Source organism: Alexandromys fortis, unplaced genomic scaffold, assembly GCF_014885135.2.
Source record: "Alexandromys fortis isolate MF-2015 unplaced genomic scaffold, M_Fortis_MF-2015_v1.1 scaffold_56, whole genome shotgun sequence".
Lineage (NCBI taxonomy): Eukaryota > Metazoa > Chordata > Mammalia > Rodentia > Cricetidae > Alexandromys > Alexandromys fortis.
The window spans coordinates 2071987-2093915 of NW_026067935.1; the positions used below are offsets into that span (position 1 = coordinate 2071987).

The following is a 21929-nucleotide window of genomic DNA, read 5'->3' on the forward strand; positions in this document are numbered from 1 at the left end:
CACACACACATGTCCATCCATCATAGAGACACACATTTACACATCAAATAAGTAATTTAAAAACTAAAAACAAGCAAAGAAAAAATTGAAAATTGAAGACTAACAAAATCATGGCTGCTCATGGGGTTCCCAACAATGGGAGTGGGTGTGTCTCTGACTCTTCTGCCTGTACTTGGGACCCTCCTACTGGGTTGCCATGTCCAGCTATAATATGGGGGTTTGTACCCAGTCTTATCATATCTTGTTAGACCGTGTATATGTAAAGATCTGAGTTCAAGTCCCAGCACCCATATAAGATGCTAATCTTATGGCCTGCTCTCGTGATGCCAGTGCTGGGGATTCCCTGAGGCTCACTGGTCCCCCAGCACAGCCTACTTGGTAAGTTTGATGCCAATGAGAAACCCTTCCTCAAAAGAGGTGAACATATGGGAGAAATGACACATGAATACCTGAGGTTGATCTTTAGCCTCCGTGTATGTGCATGCAGACACACACACACACACACACACACACACACACACACACACACACTCCAGATTAAACTGTTAGAAAATAAAGCTCTTAGATGCAGTTTGGTTCAGAGACAGGCTCAACTACAGCCACAGCACCAAGCAACATTTGCTCAAGGAATGGAAAGTGCTTGAACCTTGTCCCGGGAGCATGCTTCTCCAAAATGTGTTCTCAAGAGAAATAACACATCCAGGAGCGAGATGTGACACGCTGCTAAGGCTGGACACTGCTTGACCCTGTGCCTTAGGGATCCAAGGACTCACTGGGTCAGACCATCTCTCCCTGCCAGCTCTCTGCCTGTTGATGCTGAGCTCAAGTACCCAGCAGGCAGAACAGCCCACTCAGTGGGTTGCCAGAACAAAGGACTCTGTTTATACCTGAATTGAAATCTTCAGACTGGAACACTACCTGCTTTGGTCTGAGACTCTCAGGAGTGAGCAGCATGCTAAGAGGCTGAGAAAAGAGAGGGGAGGGGGAAGGAGAGAGGAGCCTCGAGGCAGCCTTCATGCGGCTTCTCAGTGCCATCCAGGGAAGCCGCAAGGACACTACTGTGAGCCTGGCATTGACCATGAAGCTGGACACCCCAAGGTGACAGCATTGTGGAGAGCAAAGCCCCAGAGAGCCCACAGGGCACCTCCTCTCTACAGGGACTTTGAGAGGCTGGGGTGAGGTAGTCAGGAAGCGAAGGGGTTGGGATGAAAGAGGGAGGAATCAGGATGGGAGGGCAAGGGAGTAAACCAAGCTGCCTAGATGGATAGAACCAGCAGGGCGTGCTTTCCTGGCGTCCTCTGGGAATTCGAGATGAATGGTGGATCGGCAGGAGGTTTGACAGCAGAGCAAACTCCAGGTCACCTTCTGTCAATGACAGCTTTGGCAGGTTCCTCTGTCTTGAGAAACATTCTAGAAAGAAACACTGCTGAGCACTGACAGTTTCTAGACTCTGAGGGACCACGAAGCGGTTTGTCTTGTGGTCACATTGGCAATAAAGATGACAAGTCACACTCTTTTATTATGGATTTATTTTATTTTTCATTGTGTGTATGGGTGTCTGTGGGTGGGTATGTGCATGTTGGGTGCAGGTACCCATAGAGGCCAGAAGAGGGTGCCAGAGCTGGAGTTACAAGTGGTTGTGAGTCACCCAATGTGTGTGTGTGTGGGGGGGTAGGAATTGAACTCAGGTTATCAGCAAGACCATTTTGCACTCCTAAGCACTGAGACATCACTACAGCCCCCACTCCTTGCAAGGGGCCCCAGTGTCAGGAACTCTTGAGAATGAACATATGACTTTCTTTTTCACATTTTGACAAAACTTGTGTGTCTCTGCTATGCTGTCTCCATGGGACTACCCAGACCTTGGAAACGGGGAGGTCCTTATTTAAAAGAATATAAATTCCTCTTTGGTCAGTGTGGGATAGGCCCTTTTCTCTGCAAGCTCCTGGTCTCTTCACATTACTGTCGGTGACTTTGCGTCCTCGTTTTATTTCTCAGCAATGTGGTGGCTATAGGGTTGTGTGGTTTCTGATCTGGAATGGCATCCCCATTTCCTTTCTGAAAATGAATAATGTAAACTTTTGAAGGTGCGTTTTCTCATAACATAGGATGGTTCCCCCCAAATAGAAATGAGTATATATACTAGAAATTAATTTAATAAGATAATGCTTTACGTGTATACAATGTAATACTTTAGAAAATAATAGGGCTGTGTGTTGACAAAGGTGTGGGAAAATGTGGCGCTTCTGAGAGAGAGTGGAGGTGGAGCCATTCTGCAAATAGCCTTGCACCTCCCACAGAACAAAAGACGGAAGAACAGTCTCAGTGGTGGGAAACAGGGAGAACCCTGAGGGACACATAGACCAAACTGTCAGGGCTTCATTGAACATATGGCTAAGTTCTTAGAATTTATCTTTTATTTAAATTCTTAAGTGGTGGAATCCGTCATGACATTTTTCCTTTGTATTTTGCTTTTGTTTGTTCCCTTTGCCATCCCTTCTGCCCTCCCGGTGCTGTCTCCCTCCCTTCCTCCTTCCAAACAGTTCTGGTTTTGTGCCTCCCTTTTTTCCATTTCTTTTTAAAAGATTGGTTTTATTTAATGAAGGCTGGCAAGAGGGCTCAGTGGTTAGGAGCACACAGTGCTCTTGCAGAGGACCCCAGTTTCATTCCTAGCACACGTAGTCTCTCTGTGCGCATGCATGAGTGCAGTTATGCATGAGGCCAGCAGAGGGCGTCAGATTCCTCGTAGCTGTAGCTGAAGGCAGTTGTGATCTGCCTCAAGTAGGTACTGAGAACTGAACCCTGGTCTCTGGAAGAGTAATACAAGCTCCTAACCACTGACATGTCTCTTTTTACCTTTCATGGGTGGTGGTGCACGCCTTTAATCCCAGAACTCAGGAGGTAGAGGCAGGTGGATCTCGGAGTTTAAGGCCAGCCTGGTCAACAAAGTGAGTTTCAGGACAGTCAGAAACTCTGTCTCGAAAGAAACAACAACAACAACAACAACAACAAATAGAAAAGAGTGCCCTTAAGATTTTTCTTTCTTTTCATGGTCTTCTTTCTGCTTTTATCACAAGCACGCGCTTCCTTGCCATTCCGAATCCGGTTTGTTTCCCTTTGACCCGAATCCTCCAATTCCATCTGTTTCTCTGCTCGTGTCATGACTCCTTTCTTCTCTGCAAACCAAGCTTCACTCCAAACCCCACCCACGTTTTCTGCAACTTTTACACCTGCTGGTCGGACATCACCTCACATGGCAGCCCCGCATCAGGGTCCCCTAAGCATCTTCTCGGGCCCACATGATGCTGCCTTAAGGGGTTGATGGAGAACAAGAGCCGGCCACCTAGGGTTCTGCATCCTCACCTTCCTTATGCAGGTTGTTGATCCTTGGCTGCCATGGGAGCCTGATGAATGAGCCTGGGGTGACAGCCCTGGGCCAGTCAGATATGGTCACTAGCGGGGAAGGCTGCTGAATGCATGGGGCTGTAGCATCTGGCCTTTCTTTGCCCTGCTGTAAAGCTGAGAACACCATTGTCACACAGGGAAAATGAATCCCCCTTTTTTTTTGTATGTGTGATAAAGAAAGGCTTATTCCTTCAGTAATTACTTGAAACTGTGGGGCCCAAGGACCCTTTCTTGCCCACCATTCTCTTTTCTTAAATCCATTTTCTATTTTCTTTCCTGAAGAGGATTAGGTGTTTCTAAAGCACGGGGATTAAACAGATCCACAGTGAAGGAGACCCACATGGGCTTCCGAGCTGAGATTCTGAGACGGCCTCTGTGTGAAGCCGAGCTGAGGCTCTCAGACTCAAGGTGATGTCTTTCCCAGAGCTCAGTTTTTCAGGAAAGAGACTGTAGCTGGGGAAAGACTCAGGGTTCTGGGTTCCAGTAAAGCTACAGTACGAGAGAGAAAGATTCCAGCTAGGCGCATGGAGGGATTGCAGGTTCTAAGGTGGCAGCTCACGCGTGGCACTGTCTCTGGCTAGGCGATGCTGTGGCTCCCCAGGAAGACATGTATTTTGCCTGCTGCTTCATCCTGGTTCTCATCTGTGACTAGTGGCATCCCGGATGCCCTATGCTGCCTTCCTGATCACCTGCCGAAGCCCTACCTACCTCCAGTTCTTCTGGAACCCTTGGTCTCATCTCCTTGGGGGTCCCTGCTCTTGATACAGCCATGAACTCTTTTTGCTGATTCACTGACCAGGCTTAGCTCATGCCATCTCCAGACAGTCCTGCTCTCTCGTTCTCTCTTTGACTTATTTTGACTTGTCTTTTCCTAGAACCTAATCCATCTGGCAAGGTGTGGTCCTTTGTACATCTCCCCAACTAGGATGCAACCTGCAAGAGCAGGGTTTGTCTTGGGGTTCCTTGGGATGCCCCAGTACTGTATTTGGTGTTTCTGGGCAGGTTGGTACAATCCCCTGGTCAGAGTCACAACTTCACCCATAAGAGAATCAGTTTGCACAAAGCACCCCAAGTTAGGCACCTCGTAAGCATCTAAGTATTTTTAGACTGACAATATACACAGCAACCCAAAGATGGGTCTGAGGCACAGTGTGGTCCTCTCAGGTGTGATGCGGTCTGAGTTCCCCAGCTAGTTGCTGCCCTAACCTCGTGGTCTGTGGATGCTTCAAAGGAAACCAGCCCAACTTCTCTTGTGAAGAAGCCACAGACCAGAAGGGATTCTGAAGGTCTGGTGGGGGTTGAGAGCTCTTTTTTTGAGCAAATCCACATTGAAGCAGAAGAAGGAAGGTGGTGTCTTGGGCCTGAATGTGGCTGCGATCAGGTTCACAGGAGAAGGATGTATCTCTCATGAGTTGCCTCTGAGTACCTTGCAGGAAATGAGGGGGACAAGCCTCTCAAAATGCATAGACCCAGGCTGTAGAGAGGGCAGAGCACTAATGCCAGGCACTTGGGGGACGTCTATAGAGCTTACTGTCACCTGAACACAATCTGTCAGGGTGCAGCCTCAGGAACCTACTGGAGCCTGGATATGGGTCCTGCCTGATCTGAGATGTTAAGCCTCTTAAACTATGCCCTGGCAAACCTTTATTTTTTTTCCCTACAGTACCCAGCATCAAGTGTTTCTGTTATAGCAACAAACTAGAGGAAGACAGTGTATTGACTGATTTGGGCTCTGAAATAGATTTGCTGTGTGATCCTCCATATGTCTTATAACCTCTCTGAGCTACAGTCTCAGGAGGAAGCCTGTAATTGACAATTAGGTCCAATGGCAAACACATGGATGTTTACTGCTAATTGTCTGGAAACACAGACAGTATTGCCAGCTTTTCTGCTGGTATTTATTTATTTTTCTTTGCCAGAAAATATCAATCCTTATTTTACCATTACATTTTTTATTGTTTTAAATGTTGGTTGCAGTCTCTAAACCTTGAAAACACTTAAAGGATATGGATCATAAGCCGTCATCTGCTGCCACGCCAGAGGCCTTCACTCTCTATGGGTTGCTTATGTCAGCTTTCAGAGCGAGCCCAGTGACCCCGCAGGAAGAAAGAACTGCATGTTTGTTTGCAATGCTTCCAGCTAGCAGGAACGGAGCTTGCATGCTTAATATTGCCTTTTTCTCCACCCAAGTCCTGCTCGCAAAAGGGGCAGTTTCAAAACTGACCCAGGCCTGTACCTAAGTCGGACGGCTCTTCTGTATCTTGTCCAGATAGGCCAGGTCACCTTTTCTCATTTCGGGCATGGGGAGGCATCGGTCTGAGCACTGGAAGTTGTGGCTTTAGTAGTAAGGGCCCTTGCTTGTGATGTGACAGATATCCTGGGAATGGCTTGTGGAGGAAGCTGCATCAGGGAGACCAAGGCACTGTTTTTCTATTGGCCCATACCATAATCTGTCACCTAACATACGGTGGTCACATCAGTCTCCCAAGGTTTTATTAGGCATCCCTAGCAGACCTGGAACTTATTACATAGCCAAGGATGGTCTCATATTCATGGTAATCCTCCTGCTTCAGTCTCCCAAGTGCTGGGATTACATGGGTGGACTTCTACACCTGCCTATAACATCATTTTTAAACAATGATTGATGGATTGATTTTTGGTCGGATTGCCATAAGGAAACATAAGGAAAGCCAGTCAGTCATCAGTCTTAGGAACTAGTCTTGGGGAAGGGAAGGGGTCCTTCTAAGTGCCGATGAAGTTTCTCTCTAATAGTGAGGATGACGACTCCATACGTGTATCATATATGCCATTGTGGGAGCCCACGGATATGGATTTGTTCCACTTTAACTAAAGGTTGGAGAGTTCAGACCTATTCTTGCTCCTTCAAGGTTATATGACAGGAGGTTTGAGCCAATGTGTGGCTACAAACAGGATGTTTTGACCTAGGGTTTGGTTACTTGATGTTTTGGGTATTGAGAAGGTAACTACTTTGTTTGTTCCTTGAACCATGGTAAAGAAGTCTCTTGCCTTCCCCTCCTCTTTGGGTTGGGGTGTATAAAGGCTGTTTGAAATAAGCACAAGGTGAATCTCAGTACTTACTAGATGTTCTCCAGACACTACCAATTGTCTCTTGCCCGTTTCTTTTTAATCTTCACGTTTCTCTCGAAGCATGGATGAATAAGCCAGGCGGAACCCGGTAGTTGTTGCCCAGATGTGGGACACGACACCCCATCATCTCCTCAAGGACAGTTGGCCACACAGCATCTTCATCCGCTGGTGTGCCTGAAGCAACCATCTCTGGGAGTTTCCAAGGCAATGCTGGAGGCTCAGGGCTGGAAGGAGAGAAGGGGGAAGAAGGCTGGTGGAGTCTTAATGGAGACTGTTGTCGTTTCCAACCATTAATCAATCCTCTCTGGGAGAAGCAGCACCTTTTAAAAAAGTCACTTAATGTTTTCATGGCCTTGTTATCTGTGGAGAGATCCACGGAGGCTCATCTTTTACAGTAACCCAGACATAATGGATGCTCCTGCCTTCCCGTATTAGTGGCTAGTGAACTCCGAGCTTAGCCATACCACACAGCAACAGGCCAGTGTCTTAGGCGTGGGATTATAGCTGTATAGTTTTCTACCTATTGCCCCCTTTCTTCTCTTACTTATTGTTCTGAGCAGTCTTATCACATGGCTATTTTATTACAGGTACCCTTCGATCCTTCTTAGGAGCTAGGAGTAGTTTATGTGTTTTTGTGTGCAGTTCAGGCCGACAACCTACGGGCTCACATCTCCCTCAGATATGCAGCTCTTAAGTCCACAGGTCTTGCTGAGATCACAAGGAGTGAAAAATTACCCAGAAGGTCTCTCAGACACAAGGGTCTCAGAGGGGCTAAGCACCATGAATCTCAGGGGAATTCTTGGCATCTATCTGCAGTCTATCTCTATGGGAACATATACCTGTTGTGAATTGTTAATATGAGTGGAATTAAACAATGCATGGCTTTTGGGGTCCAGATTTCTTTACCTTGCAGCACGTTATTGAGGACTTTCTCAGAACAGAAGGAAACTGAGACTTAGAACTGCCTCCTCTCCCCGTCATTCTGGGAAGGCAGACTGTAGTTTGGGTCACAGCCCCCTTAGTTGCATAATGGTATTTCATAGTCAAATGGACTCAAGAAAATCACCAAGAATTGAAGGGTTAAATGATTTCCTCCCAATCAAACTTGGAGTGGTTGGGACTAGAAACTCCAGACCAGGCTCTTTGAGGCATGATTATCCAGATTATCCTGCAGGCAGCAAATTAGGTAGCTCTTGTGGTGTCAACGCCACTGGGTGCATGTGGCTGGAGACGATCAGGACCCTGGACAGAGCAAACATTTCTTTCTGTTTGGTTTTTGGAGAATTTTGTGTGTCCTATTGTATTTACATCACACTTTCCACCCCTCCTGCTCCTCTCATATTCCCCACACCCTCTCAAATTCATGACCTCCTTTTCTTTAATCATTATTGTTATGTATGTATGTTACATAAATACAACTTGCTGAGTCCACTTAGAGTTGCTCATAGGTACATGTGTTCATTACTTGGGACTGGATAATCTATCAGGGGAAGACTGATTCATTCATATTCTCTCTCTCTCTCTCTCTCTCTCTCTCTCTCTCTCTCTCTCTCTCTCTAAGGGTGTAAGGGTGGGGCCTTTGGAGATTCCCCTACCCCCACTGGCAAGTCAACTGGTGTCATTGAGCAGGTCTTGTTTAGGTGACTATACTATTGAGATTTTATGAAGGCAGCTTCCTTGTCACCTATAAAAGACACAGTCTCACAGTAGACATCTTGTCCTGGTCCCCTGGCTCTTAGGATCTTTCTGCCCCATCTTCCTCTTTGTTTCCTGAGCCTTAGGTTGGAGAGGCAGCAACTGAGGATGAGGCCAGCTCATTTGTTCTCTGCATTTTGACCAGCTGTGGATTTCTGTGATGGCCTCCCACCTGCTTCAAAAAGAGGCTTCATGATAAGGGGCAAGAGCTACACTGATCTGTGTATCCAAGGACAGGCGTGAAGAATGCTGTTGGGAATGATACTGGTCTCTCCATGGCTCATTCCTTTGCGTACTGCACATCTCTCTACTCCTAATCTATCTTCAAGACCCCTTCATCCCCCAGCAACTCCATCCTCCCTGCCAATGACACCAGGCTGGCATCTTTTTCAAATTCTTCCTAGACAGAATGAGACAACAAGCACCCAGTGTTGGCTTACTGCATCATTGATGGTGCCATTCTTGTATGGGAATATTAGACTAGACTTAGTGTTGCAATGACACAGTCTATCTCTGAATCCAGTGAGGTTGCTCTTTATCATTTATAAGTCATTACACATGTCCAGACATGAGAGTGAGTCTTTTGTCTCACTTTTCCCAGATGACAAAACCAAAGTGGATGACTCATAAACAAATGGACAGCACTAACCAAGTCCAGAATACAAACCCAGGCTCCTTTGGTAAAACATTAAGATCCTTAAATCAAGTTTCCCTTTGGAGATGAAGACATTACAGTCAGGGCAGGGCAGATGGCTCAGCTGGTGAAGCACTTGCCATGCAAGCATGAGGAGGTGAATTTGATCCCCGGGAACCTGCATACAAAGCTGGACTGCCTGTGTTTCTGCAGCTGTCAATCTTTTATGTGTCCTATCTTGTCTCCCTTTCTCATGAGGCCAGGGATGGGAACTATTTCTAGAATACATATGTGTTGAGGGGCACCCATGAGGGGAACTAGGAAAACTCAGCTTACCTCTCAGTGCTGTGGCAAGATGAAAGACCAGTCTGGGAACCCTAGGCTGGGTGCACAGAACGGCAGACACTCCAGAGGCCGAGCTCCAAGGTCAAGGATCTGGTTAGTTCCATAGTACCTCAGTTCCCTTTACGCTCGCAGGAGGCTTTGTCTTTACATGTCTGTGTGTATGGGAGGGATAGAAGAAAAGGGGGAAGGAGGTATTACCCTTATAGCATCATTGAACCTTACGAATCTCTCAAGAGCTCTGTCTAAAATATTGCTACGTTGAGGCTCCAAGATATACCTTTGGAGAGAATAGTTTAGCCCACAGTAGTGCATATGGCCTTACCAGGCTCAGATGAATAGCGCTGCCCCAGCACCCTGCATCACCTGCTTCCTCCCTGTATAAAGGGAACTCTTGCTCAGTTCTCCATGCCCTCACTTGCTCGCCAGTGTTTGGATTCTACCTCTGCCTGACTTCTCTAAAAGAGACCCTCACTTTCAAGCCTGATCCAACCTGTAGATGCGTCTATTTTGGGAATAAATCCACTATGCTTATTTTGAGTCACTGGGCCATATATCAAAACAGGAGTAATCGAAAGAGAAAGTCATGGTGACAGCAGTTGAAGGAACAGCAGCCCCAGTGACTCCAGGCACCCTTCTTCCTGTGTGGCTTCTACAAGTGGGTCTGTGCTGCAGCTGTGGGCACATCCCGTTCACCGTCCGTGTACAATATTCTTGCGTTTTGTCCAGTTGTCCATGTGTAATGCTTCTCTGTCCCTTGAAGGTGGTTGAGATTCGAACTCTGGAGTAGGTTTTACCTTACTCCATTACCCTTATTGGAATTTCTTTTTTTTTTTTTTTGGTCCATAATTCTGCTTGACACTTCAGAAAATCAATTAAGGTTTTTCTGAATTATTGTATCAGTGAATATTGAATGCTTTGGAAAGACCTATTTACTAGACTTTCTGCTTTGGCCCAAGATTTCAGGATTGCATTCCCAGGAGATCTCAAGTCTGGTCCTGGGACCATCTGGTCACTGGCCTGGAGCTACCCATAGCTGTGTGCCCATCTGCAGGGTGTAAGGAGATGGTGCTTTCCTGTGTGCAGTGTTGACCCTAGGATTTCACATACACACTGTCTCACGTGACTGTGCTCTCTCTTATGCATCCTCACTCTGGTGGTCCTGAGCCCTGTCCCTTTGCTGGGCTTTGGCTGCAACTATATGCATTTAGTTTAAGAGTTAGCGGTCCGAGGGTTAGGCAGATGGCTCAATGGGTAGAGTGTTTGCTGTGCGAGGGTGAGGATTCGAGTTCGATTCCCAGAACCTGCATTTTAAAAAGCCAGCTACGTACTCTAGAGAGGTAGAGACAGGAGGGTCCTTTAGTTTTGCTGGCCACCCCAGACCGCTAACAAACTCCAGTTTAGTGAGAGATGGTGCCTCAGAAAAAGCAAGCTGATGATGTCTGATGTGTGACAGTTGCAGTCATCCTCCGGCTTCTACCTACAAGTACACATATGTGTAAACACACATGTACAGATTTAGCTCTCTGAGGCAGCAAGGAAGTCTGAGCAAGCCAGATTGCCTGTTTTTTGCAATGCTATTCCAGGCCAAAAGAGACTGGGAAGGAGGGACCCTGTTCCCCGAATCACTCCTCAACATAGTCGTGACAATAAGTGAGTCACACTCTCCCCATCTCGAGACTGTGGGCGTGTGTCGCTGAACTTAATTGCTGAGCCCTCAGATGCGGTCAGCAGCCAGTGGGATCCACCTCCTCAGGGGTCCCATTCTGACACAGAGGAGAGCCGCATGCACTTAAGTGACAGGGGTCTCCAGGACTTCAGCCTGTGGAAACCCTGTATCAGAGTGTGTCAAATCCCCAGTCCTCCCTGCCATGTCCTTCTATGGATCCTCAGCTTGGTTGTCACCCTCACTGCCTGGTACAGATAGGTTTGTCGTGTTGCGGCTGTAAGCCCACACATTATAGAAGCCTTATGCTCATATATATATACATGTATATATACATATACATATACATATATACATGTATATATATACACACATATATATTGCACAGAATGGTCTTTATTTGGCATTTCTTAAACAGGGCTTGTTAATTAGAGCAGCTTAAACTTGAGAGGGGCTCAGTGTAACTAGAGTGATAACGATTTCCCTGAGCAGACAGCCCTGATGCCTATGGTGTTGCCTATGAAGCCTTTTAGGCTACATCTCGCAGTCTAAGGGTTCGATAGGATAAGGTGAGCGCTGAGCACTTGCTAAGTTGTCCCTAGTGTTTCAATGGCCAAGCATCAGAACTGCATGTGTGCCCTGCTCCCACAGGGAACACCAGAGCCTATGCGACTTAAGCAGCCGCCTTGAGATCACAGCCACAGCACCCCTTCCCATGTCAACTCTGGCTTCTTTGAGGGTGGGCCATGTGATTATAGAGGCACACTCAGCCACGGAGCCCGCTCAGGTTTAACCTGGCTTTCTCCCTCATTCTTTCCTATCTGTCACTGATCAGGTTCGACATCCCCACCCAGGACTCAGCTCTTTCTTGGCTGGTCTATGGGTTATTTCCCATGACCTCTTTCTGTGGCTGACTCCTTGCCATGGGGACTGAGGTTGTAAGTGGCCCCTGAGTGCTTCATGATTGGATTGATTTGCAAACACTGCAATAGTAGGAAAAGGAGGTGGCAAGTCTTTCTCTTTGCCTGGCGCTGTCTTGGCGTCGTGTCTCCTGCCTCGAATTAGACAGCCTGTTGTTTTACCCTCTAGCAATACCAACTGCAGCCACTGAACCCAGTGGAATGGAATTTCATAGGGTGACCTTTCTGTAGCTACTAGAAGACTGGATGACCGAGCAGTACCTCCTCAGCACCAAAAGCAGCTCAATAGTCACATGACATCACAGTACAGGTCGCCAGTCCCATTCTGTACCTGGCATATGCATGGCTTAGACAAAGAAAGATGGGGTCCCACCTGGCTGAGGCTTCAGAGTCAGCAGCAAGCCTAGCTCTAGTCTCTAAACTGGAACTTCATGTCCCCAGGCACGTTTTTAGCTCACCATGCCCTTTCCTTCTTTTCCAGAATGGTGAACTCAAGGCTGATGTGCAGAGGGAACATCATCTGAGGCCCCTGGAAAGGCCTTCCCTCCCTCGAGGGCCCAGCACCATGACCAGGTAGGTAACAATGCCTCTATTAACCCACTTTGGGATACCTCAAGAGGATCCAGGAGGAGCCACAGGGAAGGGAGGGCATGCGGGATGAATGCACAGACTCTACCCAGCCGAACTGGCCCAAGACCAAAGCCTGCTGAATCACCCAACAGCATCTCTCGAGCATGAATCTCTACCTAGACATCTACCAGCTACAGAGTCAGGGGCCCAACTGGAGGGTGGCGATCCATCCTGAATCCTTCCTGGTCCGCTATGCTGTGGGGATGCTGGCCAGGTCCTAGCTCTCTGCCCGGCTTCCATAGCTGCTGGCATCCATGCCAAACTACTCTTTTTTTGCTTACCCAGAGGCAAAAATGGTTTCTTATTTAGGCTCTTTACCTCCCTGCTTGCCATCCTGTCGTGTTCCCCATAGCAGATGGAGTGATCTTGGCTTCTTCAATGCACACCCTCCCGTGGTTCCCATAAATACATGGAGTTCTGGTGACCTTGTGTGACCTTGGTATCTGCAACTCCCACCTCATTCACCAAGCTTCAGCCACCCCAACTTTTTTGCAACTTGGAACCTCAATCTGGTCTCAGCTCCAAATAGTTTCTGGTTTCAGAATGTCCTGCCTCCTCCTCTTCCCAAAGTTCCAGCCACTGAAGCCCCAAAGCCTTCCTGTGAGGCTTCCTGTCCACACCAGTCTGAAGGTCACCTCACCTCACCTCTCCTTCTATGGAACCTGGTTTCTATGTCATTTAGTCTGTCAGTCCTTTCTCAGTCTGGTCTATCTTCTCTGCTGTGTCTGTCTGTCTGTCTGTCCCCACTGGTCTGGTTTTGCTGTCACCGCTGTCACCGCCACTGCCGAGTCTCCAGCCTGTGGAATGCAAAGATCCCTTCAGTATTAGCTGAGTAGTGGATTAGTACCTTTGGGTTTTGACTTTTTAGACTACTTGTTTCACTATGTATATCAGAAGGTTCTAGAACGTGTTTTTCTCATGTTTTAGCGTCTTGAGATCCAGAATGACAAGCCTTTCCCAGTGGAAAAATTCTTTTTCTTTTCAGTTTAGGGAACTGAGCCTTGTGCATGCTAGGCAAGGGCTCTACCACGGAGCCACACCCCCAGAAGCCACACCCCCAGCCCTGAATGGACCGTTTGAGCTGCTGACGTCACAGTTTCACCCAGCTGTATGACAAGGCATAGCTAAACCCTACCAGTTGGCACCTGTGCTCCAGCTTTTCTTCTTAGCATCTTTTCTTTTCTTTTCTTTTTCTTTTTTTTTAAGACAGGGTTTCTCTGTAGCTTTGGTGCTTGTCCCGGAACTAGCTTTTGTAGACCAGGCTGGCTTCTAACTCCCAGAGATCCGCTTGCCTCTGCCTCCCGAGTGCTGGGATTAAAGGCGTGCGCCACCACCACCCGGCTCTTAGAATCTTTTTGAAAACATGTTTTTTGGGTTAAGGATATAGCTCTATGGTAGAGCACTTGTATATAAAAGACCCTCAAAAGAAAAAAAAATCAACTCTGGGAGCAGAGAGATGGCCCAGTGATTAAGAGTGTGAACTCAGTGAGGACCTGCGTTTGGTTCCCAGCACGGCTGTTGTGTGGCTCACAGCCTGTTACTCCAGCTCCTGAGCTCCTATCGCCCCCTTCTGGCCATGATGGACATTGTACTCATGTGTTCAGCCTCCCTATAACTTTAAACATAATTAAGACTAAAACCTTAAAAATGGGAGGGTCTTTTTCTCTGTCAAGAAATTGCAGCGTCAGAGAGAGTAGGGATCCCTGTACATTGCTGGTGGGCGCTAGGCAGCCAGTGGGGAAGGTAGGCTGGACGTCCCTCCAGCATTTAGCTAGGACTCTGTGCGATCCAGCAGCTCCACTTGGGGTCTGTGCTAGTTGCACTAACTGATGAGGTGGTAAAATACTCTGACGAAATCAACTTTACTTTATGGTCCACCATTGCAGAGGACCAGGGGCAGGCGTCTGAGGCAGCCGTCACGTCACATCCACAGTCAGGAAGCAGAGAGCAGGGGATGGCGGTGTGCCGGGGTCCAACTAGCTCTCTCCATCTTACACAGACCAGGATCTACCTAGAGAGTATAGTCCCAGCTACAATCGAGATGTTTTCCTACATCAGTTGATTCGCCTTCCTCCCCCAGAGATGTGCTCGCCCGTCTCCCAGGCGAGCCTAGATTCTGTCAAGTTGACAGTTCACACTGTCACAGGGTGTGTGGTCAAAGACATCGAAAGCGGGGCACTGGACCTGTGTTTGTGTGTTCATAGTATGAACGTACAGTGACCCAAAGCTGGAAGGCACCCATGTGTCCCCTGATGATAAACAGACACACAAGGAGCCCACAGGTACCCCGGCTTGACTCTTCCTAAAGACCAGAGATGTCTGCTTCTGCTGCCTGCTCTTCCTGCTCTTTTAAACAGGCTTTGAGGTACTGAGTGAGTGTACCTCCCCTCCTCCGCTTTGTAGGGGTGTCAGAGGAGCCTGGTGACTCACAGGGTACAGACGGTAACAGCACACTGGCAGGGGTGTGCCCAGGCCTTTCCCACCCCCACACCAGCCTGGCTGGGCTCTCTCTATAATGAGAAGCCATTCTAATATGAGCTAGGGCATGGGTGGACCTGGGGGACATCAGGGGAGGCCGGCAACAAAATGATGGATACTGAACAACTGAACTTTTTATTTGTTTGTTTATTTGAAGTTGGGAAGGGCTGGGGAGGGGGACAAGGACCTTGTGCATGCCAGACAAGCTTCTACTACAGAACCACGCCACCTGTCCTCTTTTTGCTTTTCATCTTGAGACAGATTCTCAAGTCATCCAAGGTGGCCTTGTCCTTGCTCTGTCACCAGGCAGGCTTTGAACTATCAACCCCCCAACTAAGTTTCTTGAATAGCTGCGACTATAGGCCTGATTTTGATTGTACTTAAATGAGGTCCCTGGAATAGCCAAAAAGTGAGACCGAAATTGGAGTGGTGGGTACCTGGGGCCAAGGGAGCGGAGGTTGGGAGTCGTTGTTTAAGGGGACAGAGTTCTAGACACATGTGGCAGTCATGGGGGCGGGGAGCAGGCTTATTTAGTGTCACTGGACTTGAAAATAGTTGAGGCGATATCGTGGATATTTTAATCACATTTTAAAAATGAATGTGTTTTCCCGTTAGTGCCCTCTCCCCTGCTCCCATCAGCTTCTCTTCTTTCAAAGCAACTCTGGGGGAAGACTAAGAACTTCAGGCACACACACACACACACACACACACACACACACACACACACACACACCAAGGATACACACAGGAGAAGCCTCAGTGACCTTTTCAGCCCAAGAATGACATCAATTGATGGTGACATTTGTTTTAAGCTCTGTATACAGAATGACAGGGCTGGTGGGTAGATGGTGGGGAACTGGCCCATGGGCTAGCTTTCTTCCTCCTTTTCAAGTCGCCCCCCTCGGTGGGATGGTTCTGTGGGTTTCTGGTCAAGCCAGCACTCCCACGGAAGCAGGTGCAGTCTTGGCTCCGAAGCAGCCTATTTTCCCAGCCTCTGGGATGCCCTTGACAACCCTATTTCTGAAGAGTAGGACTTGGTTCAGCTTCGTGTTTTCCTTAAGGCCGGCCACTTATGGGCCCCTTCCCAGCATTCCCTTTGAAACAGGCTGTCAGGGACCTGGGAAGATGCTCTTGTAGAGGACCTGAGTTCCGTTTAAAAACACCTGTCCCTCCAGTTTCTAAGGGGCATTTGATACCTCTGGGATCTGGGGGACCTGCACTCATGTATATATCCTCACACACAGACAGACACATATACACATAATTAAAATTATATGTGTAAAAAATAAACCTTTGAGTAGGCTTCTAGGTGCAGAAAGAGACTGTTTCCCTTCTGCTTTGTAGGGATGTCAGAAGAGCCTGGTGACTCATGGGGCCCAGACAGGAACAACAGGCTGGCAGAGATGTTCCCAGCTCTGTCCCACCCCCTTGCCAGCCTGGCTGGGCTCTGTTCTCATCCCAGTTCTGAGCAAGCTAGCTTGCAGGCTTAGAGCCTTCCACGGGAGACAGCAGCTCACCAGCTTGCCAGTGGGCTCAGCATCTGTGTCCTCAAGTAGCTGGGAAGTCCCACGACAACAGTGAATGCTACATCTGATTCACAGTAGGCAGGGGCTTGTCAATACAAACCCGGCTCTGGGGAAGCCTTCAGGGTCCGCTCTTTCCTTTTTCCATTCTTGCCTGGAGTTGCAATCTGTTTTCTCATAGCCCCCATGAAGAGAGCAGCATTAATTATGGAGGAGAGGAGAAGTGTGGCCTCATCCTTCCTAAGCGTGAGCAGAGCTGATAGATTCTGAGATCCAGATGTGGTCCAGACTATTAAATACTGCACCGAAGTCCCTCTGGCGGACAGCCTTGTGGAGAAGTGTCGAGCCAGGAAATCTGGGATGCAGTACAGAAAATGTCCCCGATACCCCGAGGCTTTGCAAAGTCACCTGTGTACTGATCTCACAAACTAATTCTAGTTTCTTCCTTGGCTGAGCTAGACAGAGCTGGGAGCTGCCCCCAGGCGGGACAGCTGTCCTGTAGCAGGTTGAGGTTGGAGGCTTCGTTTGCTTCCGGGAGCTACAGCTAAGTGTTGTGAGCTCCTCTCTGCCAGGCACCTTGTGGCTCCCTCTCGAATCAGCTGTGAACTGGAAATGTTCTAGCAGATACCTGGAGGCTAGTGTTGCCGAGTGAGCTTTGTCTGCCTGACGGGGCAGCACGCAAGCCTGGAGGTGCCAAGTCCCCAAGCAGGGTGTTGTATCAGTTAATCTATAGCCCAAGGACTTCTGAGACACCATCTGTAAATCCGGTGACCCTGTTGGCGGAGTCCACATCCAACTACAGAATGCCAGTATAAAAAATATTGGCATTAGTTTAATTGAGAACGTCATGGAGGTTTGTGGGGACGACAAATAGGTTTAGGATTTGATAGGCTAAGCAAAGGAAAGCACATGACCCGCCCCTGCTTTTATTTCCTTTTATTCCAGAGATACTTGCATGCATGCAGGGACCTCAAGTCATCTTTATGTTTGGGATAAAGGAGAACAGCATGGCCTCGTGCTTTGGCCATTTGGATCCTGTACTGTTTGTCCTGGGGTGCCTTGTTGCTTTGGGTACTCCTCTCTTGCAGGATGCACCTTGGCTCAGTTCCCAGGAGAACATTCTAGGCCAAGTACATCTCCGAAGGCAACGTGGAGTGTTTTAAGAGGAGCTGTATGGTCCTAGGAATGCGGACTGTTTAGACACACATCTGTTTTTCCCTCCCTCCTCACCTCCCCACATGTGCCGGGCTCTGCTGGGACCTGTGTGCTAAAGTACTAGGTTCCTGGTGTGCCCTGGACTCTTGCCAGTTGGGCCTCTTCTACTCACTGGGCCCTGAGGTAGTAGCAGGGTTAAGAGGGTTAAGTAGAGGTAATGGGTCTGTGTCCCTCTAGTGAAACCAATGGCCACTGACAGGGCCCTTCTCTGGCCTGTCAGCTCCGGTGCCCCTCCCCCTCTTCACCCAGCAGAAATGGGAGTCAGGTCTCTGACTAAGGCAGTGTTCATGGATGTTCGAGAGGAGCATCCTGGGTGGGGCTGCCAATGAGGAAGGGACCTGAACACAGGTCCTGATTTGCTCTGCCCTGCAGTGACTTCTGTGACACTGTCACAGGTGTTCTCCCCACTCTGAGCACTGTATCCTCAGTGTGGCTGGAAGAAGACCTGTCAGAACCTTTCTTACATGGTTTTAGGTTCACATAGTCATTGTCACTGGGCTCCAGTGTCACATGGATTTCAGAGTCCTAGCTGTTGGTTGAAGCCGAGTGCCATCCCTTGATAAAGCAATGGGGGAGACTGAGTGAGTCAGGGTCTTTATGAAGAATGGGGGCTTGCAAGACAGGGTCGACAGCTATGGGGTGGGAGTATGCCGGAAGTTGGGGTTACAGCCTTCAGACACAGAGCAATAGGGATGAGGCTGGGTAGGACCTCATCTGAGAGGGCTGGACCCCCACCTGGGCAGTAGGCTGTGTCTCCATCAGTATAAGACTTTGGATAACTGACCCCACAAGGTCTGACAGAGGATGCTGTCTGGGAACAGGCTGAAGCAGCACAGGGTGCTTTCTGGGGAGAGTTCCAATGACATTCAACAGGAGCCAGCTTCCGTGCAGGATCGTCACCCACACTGCAAAGGCCTGGAGAAAAGGAGTGTGGCAAATTGGGAGTGGGTGGAGGCAGGTGGTCGGATGAGGCTTCTGTTACCTTCTGTGGGCAGGGAAGTCTGTCCAAGGTGTTCTGCTCCACAATGGGGCTGGACCCGCATGGGGATGGTGCAGGATGGGTGGATACATCTTGACAGGCAATGGAGTCCCTAAGTGCCAAGGACCAGGGGTGGGAAAGGACTTGATTTGTTTAGGAAGCAGAGACCAGGGTGTCCTCAGCATGTGACAGCACAGGCCAGAACCTTCAGCAGAAGAGAGGGAGATCTTGTAGAAGCTCCAGACTCCTGGGGAGTTTGGATTTTATTTTGATTTCTAGAGCAACTCCAGGAAGTTTCTAGCAGGGAGAGGCTGGGCTTGAAAACATTTCATGAAGCTGTACTGGGCTCCAAACGAGACCAACTTCTGAGTGCTCAGACCCCCCTCCCTCACCCCATCCCCTTTTACTCTCTTGACAAGTGGGAACATAAGACATGGCAGTTTCCAGCCAACCTGTGCCCTGGGGTTGAGGTTCAAGAGTGAGGAGCATTTAACCGAAATAGATGACGACATCTTCTTCCGAGACTGTGGCCAGAGGCCTCCGGTGGTGACAAGATGCCTCGCATGAGCTCCTGCGTACCAGACATCCCATGACCCCCAGGAGAAGCCCCCGTAGCCACCAGGAGTGTCACAGGCCAGCCCCCTTTCTCCTGGAGTCAGGGGAACTGTCTAGCAGAGAAAAGCCTCATAGTTCACGTGATCTCTGAGATGACAGGGACTTTGGAGGTGGGAAACAGAGCTTTGAGACAGTCTGTTCCAACGTTCGGGAAGGAGGGAAGGAAGCTAGAAGTCTGCCTTTGGTTTGGAATATGTTGTTTCCCCCTAAGAGTTAATAGAAGCTCAGTTCAGGGAGCTTTCTCATCAGTAGCATGCCCTGACCTGCTTTGTAGAACCAATAAGAGAGACAGAAAAGGGTGTGTGTGTGTGTGTGTGTGTGTGTGTGTGTGTGTGTGTGTGTATGTGTACACATGCCATTTCCTTCCATTTCATCATTGACTGGGTAAAGGTTTTAGACAGAATTAGTACTTGTAGAATTAGCACATTCTTATCTATTAATTCTCATGATATCAGGGGCAGAAAATGATTCCAATTGACCTCAGTAACTTTGATAGAAGGATAAACAGCTTCAGGTACAGCTGGATCTAGGTGCTCAAGCCTTTTCCCTCTGCTTGTCTTGGCCCTGTGTCCTCATTAACTTCATCAAAAACCCGCTCTTCCCTTGTGTGGCAAATGACACAGTAGCTCTAGCCCTTCTTCTCAATTTCCAAGGTCCCCTGAGAAGAGATTTTTTCCTTTTTATCAGGTTCTTACACAAGGGTCACAAGACTTCCCCAGCCAGTGACTATATCTAGGGAATAGAGTATTGCCCATGTACCAGGAGTGGGTCTTATTCCAAGTTGGAACCAATCACTCTGGGTGTGGTGAAGGTGTGAGGGGGCAGGAGGAATGTCACCTCTGGGTGCCTGATGGCCCTGACTTGTTTGAACCAGCCAGGCAGTCTGTCCAGAAAAAACTCAAGGCTCTTTACTGCTCCAGAGGAGATGCACAGGTACTGGAGGGGACCAGCATGGTACCCCTCCCATTCTGGGCTGATCCTAATGGCCTCCATGTCTCCTGCTTTTCTGCTCACAGGTGAAGGCTGAACATGCCCGGCTCTCCCTGGTGACCTGAGAGGAGAGCTCAATTCACTGTGCAGGAGAAACGCCAGCTCCAAGTCAAACTGGAGAACTTGGAACAGGTCCTGAAGGTAGGAAGGCTTCATGACGACCCTTCTGCAGGCAGCAATGGGGTGAGATGGGATGGGGATGGTGACTACTCTCCTAGAGGCTCAGAAAACCTCTCCAAAACTGAGGACTCTTGGGGCCACATTGACTCTGTCACTGGTGGAAGACAATGTTTTCTGGAAACCATCCCGACTGTGTGTTCCATCTCTGAGGTTGCTAAACACAACTCAGCACCATGGAGGTGGGAATGGGAATGCTTTAGCTAAGACCAGGTTCCTAATCTCCGTGAGGTTTCTATTGTTCTCAGAGGTTTATAAAGGAGGGTCTGTAACTGCTGTTGCCATGGTTAGAACAGCACCATCCCTTCTATTGATGTGGATCAGACCAACCAAGTGCTGCCTACAAATGCCTGATGTGGACAGAGCCCCCTCTGCGAGTAATGGACGGATGGCTATGCTGTTGTTGCAGAACGACACCGAATGCATTTTTTAGTTTTTTTGTTGTTGTTGTTGTTGCTTTTGTGATGTTCAAAACATATTAACCACTAGATGTTAGGAGGATACTGTGCTGGCTAGTTTTGTCGATATCGAGTCACCTGAAAGAGAACCTCAATCCATAAGATCCAGATGTAGGCATTTTCTTAAGGAGGGATTGATGGGGGAGGGCCCATCCCAGATGGGGGAGGGCCCATCCCATTATGGGTGATGCCATCCCTGGGCTGGTGGTCCTGGCGTCTATAAGAAAGCAGGCTGAGTAAGCCGTGAGGAGCAAGCCAGTAAGCAGCAACCCTCCATGGCCTCTGCATCAGCTCCTGCCTCTAGGTTCCTGCCCTGTTTAAGTTCCTGTCCTGACTTCTTTTTATAATGAACCCCAATATGGAAGTATAAGCTGAATAAACCCTTTCCTCCCCAACTTGCTTTTTGGTCACAGTGTTTTGATGCAGCAATAGAAACCCTAAGTCAGAAACAAAGGGTGGATCATCTCCAACCCTACTGGCCTTTTGGTCATTTGCTTTTTTTTTCTGGTGTGGTCCTCGCAGCCACACTTCAGATCGAGCAGCATTTTGAAACCAATGCTAATTCATTTGGAGACTCACAAGAAATGTATGCCCACACAGCACTTTGATGGAGACATACCTAGGCTCCTCTGGGCAGTTGGCTTCTCTGTGGGCTTCCAGTTCAGAGTTCAGAAGGCTCTGATGAAAGAGAGAGAGAGAGAGAGAGAGAGAGAGAGAGAGAGAGAGAGAGAGAGAGAGAGAACCACGTCAATCATTAAGCTGCTATCTCTACCTAGTGGGCATTCTTCAGGACATAAGCTGCCCAACCCCTGGCTCACCTCTTTTTTGTAACAAAGAAAGTGTCTGGTAGAGCTGATGGAGGGTAAGCCTTGAATCCTGGCTATCTGGAGCTCACACATGAAAGTGACCAGGAGGGACAGTTTAAATTGGTCATTCTTGGAAGACCGCAGGAGTCACTTGGTGATGCCAGAGGCACATTGATTGGTATAGGAAAGGGACCCACTAGTGGTATGCTAAACCTCCTGTCATACAGGCCAGGACCCAATAGCAAGGAATTATCTCACACCAAATGCTGGCGGTACTGAGACAGGCCA

At 48.5% G+C, this 21929-nt stretch overlaps 1 protein-coding gene across 6 annotated transcripts in view; it reads left to right on the top strand.

Moving 5' to 3' along the window:
* The window catches only part of Rimbp2 (RIMS binding protein 2), a 192733-nt gene that overhangs the window by 91413 nt on the left and 79391 nt on the right, over positions 1 to 21929 (top strand). For all 6 annotated transcript variants that reach the window (XR_007592534.1, XM_050146317.1, XM_050146316.1 and 3 more), the window contains 2 exons: positions 12252 to 12343; positions 20227 to 20341. The gene's annotated coding sequence lies outside the window, so the exon portion shown is untranslated. The remainder of the gene's footprint in view (positions 1 to 12251; positions 12344 to 20226; positions 20342 to 21929) is intronic.